Source organism: Magnolia sinica, chromosome 7 (assembly GCF_029962835.1).
Source record: "Magnolia sinica isolate HGM2019 chromosome 7, MsV1, whole genome shotgun sequence".
Lineage (NCBI taxonomy): Eukaryota > Viridiplantae > Streptophyta > Magnoliopsida > Magnoliales > Magnoliaceae > Magnolia > Magnolia sinica.
The window spans coordinates 46,062,405-46,068,532 of record NC_080579.1 but is presented as its reverse complement, the minus strand read 5'-3'; positions in this window follow the sequence as shown (position 1 = coordinate 46,068,532).

The window sequence follows — 6,128 nt, the reverse complement described above, 5'->3', positions numbered from 1 at the left end:
AAATATGATATATATGCCTTAAATATGATGTATGTGCCTTAAATCAATATCGTCCAGCCATTTTCTTAGCTCATTTTAGGACATGATCCCAAAAATGAAGATGCGCCAAATCTTAGGTGGGACACACTGAAATAGTTGTGATTGAATCCCCACCATTAAAAACTTCATGGATTCCACCTAAATGTTTCTTTGTCATCCAACTTTGGATGTTGGATCCCAGGGTGCGGAATAGACTTACTTTCCGCAAGTGCCTCTCTTGAAGGCTTTTGGGGCTTGGGCTATGATTAAGAGAATGTAAGTTTGACCAGAGTCATCACTAGCCAATAGTTTGTTTATATAGTCGACTAGACCCTATAAAAATGTTAGTATAGAGGATCTGGAGATTCTCAACCCTAATATGATTTTGGTAGTCCATTATCAGATATTTTGAGTAAGGGATCGCGGTCACAAAGTGGGAATGTGTTAAGCACCTACTTTGCCCATACTTTTGTACGATTTCTACTTCACATGATTTTACTACTCATGAAGGTTAATGATCAGTTCTCGTAGGCAAATGGTGTATGATGATATTTGTGTTTTGCCTTCACGGTTGTTTGAATAAAGCAGACACAAATATCATCAAGTGGTTGTAGTTGGGCTAGGCTAAACTGGACATGAGCTGAACTCTTTCCTATAACCACTACACAAAAATTGTTATTTAAGAATGATTGAAAAGCATTCTGGAACCTTTTACGAATGGTTAAAAACTGTTCCTAAATAGGGTGTTGCTAGAAATTGGGAACAGTCGAAGACCATTCTAAGACCGTGACAAATTTTATTAACAACTATTAGGAATGGTTCTAAACCATTCCTAATTTTGGGAACAATATTTTAGGAATGATATTTTTCCTCCTTTAGGAATGTTTTTGAACAATTCCTTATTTAGAAAGCGCCGGTAAAAGTCGTGTAACAACTTGCAAAAGTCATTAATATATATATATATATATAGTAATATATATATATATATATATATATATATATATATATATATATATATCTATATATATATATATATATATCTATATATATATATATATATATATATATATATATATATATATATATATATATATATATATATATATATATATATATATAGTAATATTTAAAATCCAAAGAATGTTGCAATATAATTTAAAATGAATATTAAACAAAAATCGTACGACTTTACAATAAAAAATATATACTATTTGCAACAATAAGTTAAAAATAATTTGAATACATGAAATAAAATAAAAAATCCTCTATGGGCCCACTCTTATCTTGCCCAATACAACTAAATATCTTTTTATTTTTTTTATTTTTTTTTTATTTTTACACACGTATGCACACACATCCCACACACGCACGCCGTGGGATTTCACCACTGGTGGGTACTTGAACCCTTGACCCGGTGTTGAAACTCCTGGGAGTACCACCCGAGTAAGAGTAAGGACCCAATATAACTAAATGTTTCCAACCACTTTGTCTACTCATCATTTCATCCATCGACACCAATACAAATGACACCACAGATAAAAATAATATTATGAGATTAGTTACACAGTCAAAATCGAACAAGAATTGAAGGGTGAACACAAACCACTTTCAGATTTCAGTTGTTGCCTACTCTCCAACAACTTCATTTCCATTTCATGTTGTAAGACATAACAATAACATAATCACTGATTTGCAATATCAAATATCAGGAAAAGATGTGGCTCGTTTATAGCATCTCAACGCCCTACCCTTATTCTAGTCTTTTTTGCTTCCTAGACGGTCTCCTCACTACATCCTTCAACCTATGTTGCAAGCTCAACTGATATGAAAATCCGATCCAAGTAGACCAAAACTGATTCTTGACCTGGCCTGCTCCATGGAACTTGACATCAGAGAGAAAGAAATCATTCCATTTGCAGAATATGCTACAGGATACTGATCAGGATCTCCATAATGCAATTGCAATGAACCATTGCATGTAAAAAAAACAAAATGAACTTTAAACATTCCAAAGGGAATAGAGAAACACAAACCTTGAGCTTCACAATGGGAATTGTGTTTAGTATGAACCCAATTCCAAAGCACATCAATGGGAAAAAGGGTTGTCGTGAGGACTAATGACTTAATCCAGTTTTTACCTGAAAAGATGTAATATAAGGCTTCATAAAATGCATGAGCAATGTTCTTACAATTTGATCAAAACCATAGTTGTATCCAAAAACATTGGAGTTCAACCAAAGATATTCATCCAAATGAAAGCAAAACCCACCACAGTATCCAAATCCAAATGACAATGGATTCATCCAAAACCTTAAATTTGATAAAAACTCGTCCATATCTGAAAATACAAGCTCCACCAGCAATCGACATGTCAGAAAACACATATTTGAATTGCAACCTCTTGAAGTGAATCTTTTGATTCAGCTCAGGTATGTGATTCTGCATCTTTTTAACAGAGGTTCTCTGAGATGGGACAGAAGGTTTTGAGGTGGCAATGGTTTTGAACTGGGTTAGGCACACATTTAGCCCCATATTCCTGTCTTAAGACCAAGTGTGGTCATGTTGGTTTTGAGTCAGGTCAGTAGACCCTGACTCGATTAGGATTAAACGGCTTGGATCAGGTTGAGAGGCTTGGGCTTGATGAATTTTAAGAGCATGAAGCCAAGGTAATGGGGTTGTGGGTCAGGTTCAGGTTGGGATTCTTAGCACGTTTTAGTAAATGGGTCAGCCCTGCACTGACCCCAACCAGACCTGACCCGAACCTGACCCATTGCCACCTTTATTTACACACTATGAATGTATTAAAATGGTGTGGTGCACGTTCATGCAATCTAATCCATCCAACAGTTTGAGCTCAACCATGTGTATACTGTTTTGACCCAAACGACCCGAACAAACCTGAACCCAATGGGATCTGGGGTCGGGTCCTTAAAATCAAGACCCAAGCTTAAACGGACCGAGAACTAGCAAAACCTTCTGCGTACGGATCCTCTTAAGATCCCGACCCCTTGAGGCAGCACCATAAACAGGCATAGAATGAAAATTTCGGGTGTTGGAAAAACCAAACCCTATTGATGGTACATCATACATATGATCAATTAGCTGTCACCGTGGACAGTAAAAAACTAAAAACATGGTTCGCATTTTCTTTTTTTCCTTTTTTTTTTTTTTTTTTTTTAAAAAATTCTTTTTAATTACTATGGACCCTACAAAGCCAAATGCGTGATCCATGAGGTAAATTGTGTCAAACCAGGCCCACGTTCAATGGGTAAAGTGCATTGACTGGAAGCCATTAACATTCCATCAGTGTAATCTTGCCAAGTGGGCCAGCCATGATGGTTCTCCCTATATACTAGCTGTTATGGGAAATATGAGCTGAACCGATGAAAGCCGACTCCAGCAAACCGAACCGATGAGTAAAACCATGGAAGGACAGTGCTACATCAGGGCCGGCTATGCTTCCATACTACGGTTCCACAACTACAGTTTTGGAAGAGGGGTAGATTGGGCTCCGCAGGTGGCCCGAGCCCTCATCCGAAGAACTACGGCCTTGAATCGGCCGACTAGAACTCTCATCCGAAGAACTACAGCCCTGGATCGGCCGGCCCGAGCCCTATCTTTGACCTTTATGCTAGTGATCGAGTCCAAGATGAACACTCCAACCACAGGCCCTGATCACAGACTCCGACCACGGGATCCATGAGATCCAACCATAGGTTCGGATGTGGTGAGTCGGAGGTCCGAACAAGGTTAGTCCCACCACGAGCTTGGGATTGAGTTATAGGACCAACTTGGATGAGAACGTGGTCGGAGATCACGTATAGAGCTCAGCCTAATAAGGCATATGAGAGAATAATCTAGAACACGATCTAAAGGATAATGGCCGATATCTCAGCGCGCGTGATGCCCGCTTGATGGAGAAGATCGTGTCGAATTAAACGACATCAACCCTCTCAATCCACAGGTATGAATACCAGGGAAACCCATTGCAACAGGTATGCAAGACCTTACACCCCCACTCTACTCTACGCAACTTAGACTCAGTTTCCCTAGCTTGACTTAGCCATTAGAGGGTCCCCTGCTTGAGCCAGGGTCTCCTTTGTTTATTATTCTGTGTAAGACCAGGGTTTGTCCCGAGCACGCAGGGCTCGCCGGAGGAGGGTCCAGATTCTTACAACAACATTTTGGGGCCGTCTGTGGGAATCAAAATAAAAAGACTAGAAAGCTTACCAGCAATGGTGAAAGGAAAGAAGAAAGCACTGCCTATGGCGAGTATGAAGCCCGAGCCGAACATGCAACCACATTTGTCGTCCCTACAACATGCTGAGTCAGCTCCAACAGGGCCATCTCAGAGGTCTCGGAGCCGAGGAGGCAAGTAGAAGGCCATGCAGAACGAGATTTAAGCATTGAGGGATGAAATTAACACTTTGAGGCAACAACAGGCACAACGACTGCCCACGATCTGAGAAGAAGTTACCTCGGCAGCTTCAGAAGAACCAGTGTAGATCAGGTCGCAAGCTGGAGCATCTCGGAACTTGTCTGATAGAGCTAACCCCGCACAAAATGCGACGACTCGGGCCCTAACCTACATATCGGTGACCTCGGCACTGGCTCCGATCGTCCTTCACCACGAGATAGAGAGGAGAAGAAGGGGCAAGACGCCCGAGGTCGAAGCCCCTTGAGAGACTGTTGCTGAGAACCAGAACCCTTGGGAAACCCAACTCGAGGAACTTAGGAGTCAGATTAAGACTCTGTAGCGGAACCAGCTGACCCCGACCACGGTTGTGGTGCAAGCAATGATGGAAGAGACCGAGCCTTCGTTCATCTCGGACATTATGAACGAGGTGATGCCTCCCACCATTCAGTACTTAGGATCTGGGGACCCTAAAGAGCATGTTAAGTCCTACCGATCATGGATGCAGATCTAGTTAGCCTCGGAAGCAATGATGTGTCGAGCCTTCTCGATAACTCTAATCAGGGCTGTAAGGAATTGGTATCGATAGCTGAAGCTGAGGTCGATCAGCACCTTCGCCGAGCTCAGCGGACTATTCCTAACCCAGTTCATCGTGGGTAAGAAGAGTCGGAAGTCGTCGACTCACCTACTGACACTAAAGCAGGGGAGCAAAGAGTCGCTGAAGGACTTTATCTCTCACTTCAACAAGGAAGCTCTCCAGGTGGACGACTATGACGATAAAATGGCATTGTCCGCCATGATTAGCGGACTTAAGGAAGGAAAGTTCCTCTTTTCCATAGGGAAGAATCCACCAATTACCCTGACCAAGCTCATCAACTGAGCTCAGAAGTACACAAACGCTGAAGAATTCTTCAGCTCACGTAAAAATGTCCAAGCCACAGAGCATTCGACTAAAGGGAAGAGGCCGAGGGATGATGAGCCATAGTCGACTAACAAGAGATCAGATGACAGAACCTCTCGAGACCGAAGGCCGAGCAGGAAGCCCGAGAGCAAGTTCAGCTCATATACTCCTCTCAACACATCTCCTGAACAGATCTTATTGAACATTTGAGATCAGAGGCTATTGCATTAGCCGAGTTGCATGAAGACAGACGTTGGCCTGCGAGATAAGTGCAAGTACTGTCGCTTTCATCGCGATCATGGGAACAACACCAGCGACTGTGTTGATCTGAAAGAAGAAATAGAGACCCTCATCCACAAGGGTCACTTGCGTCAATACCTAAAGGAAGAGAAATCAGCACAGAAGGATGATCAGCCGAGTAGGGTCGCAGAAGAGGCTGTAAAAATTTGGACGATCTATGGCGGTCCCTCTGGAGGTGGCGACTCGAATAGGGCCCGTAAAGCCTATTCCCAGAGTTCTGACCCTGAGCATTACGTCCACTTGGCAGAAAGGCTGAGGAAAGAGCTCCAAGTAAGCCCTTGCAGCCTTACATTCATAGAGGACGACGCACGCGGAATCCAACATCCTCATGATGACGCCCTAGTGGTGACTATGACAATAGCCAACCACAAAGTCCACCGTATCCTAGTCGACACAGGAAGCTCGGTCGATATAATCCACTCTGAAGTATTCGACAAGATGGGGATCGATAGGTGGTGCCTCCGACCCATGAAGATCTCACTGCACGAATTTGCT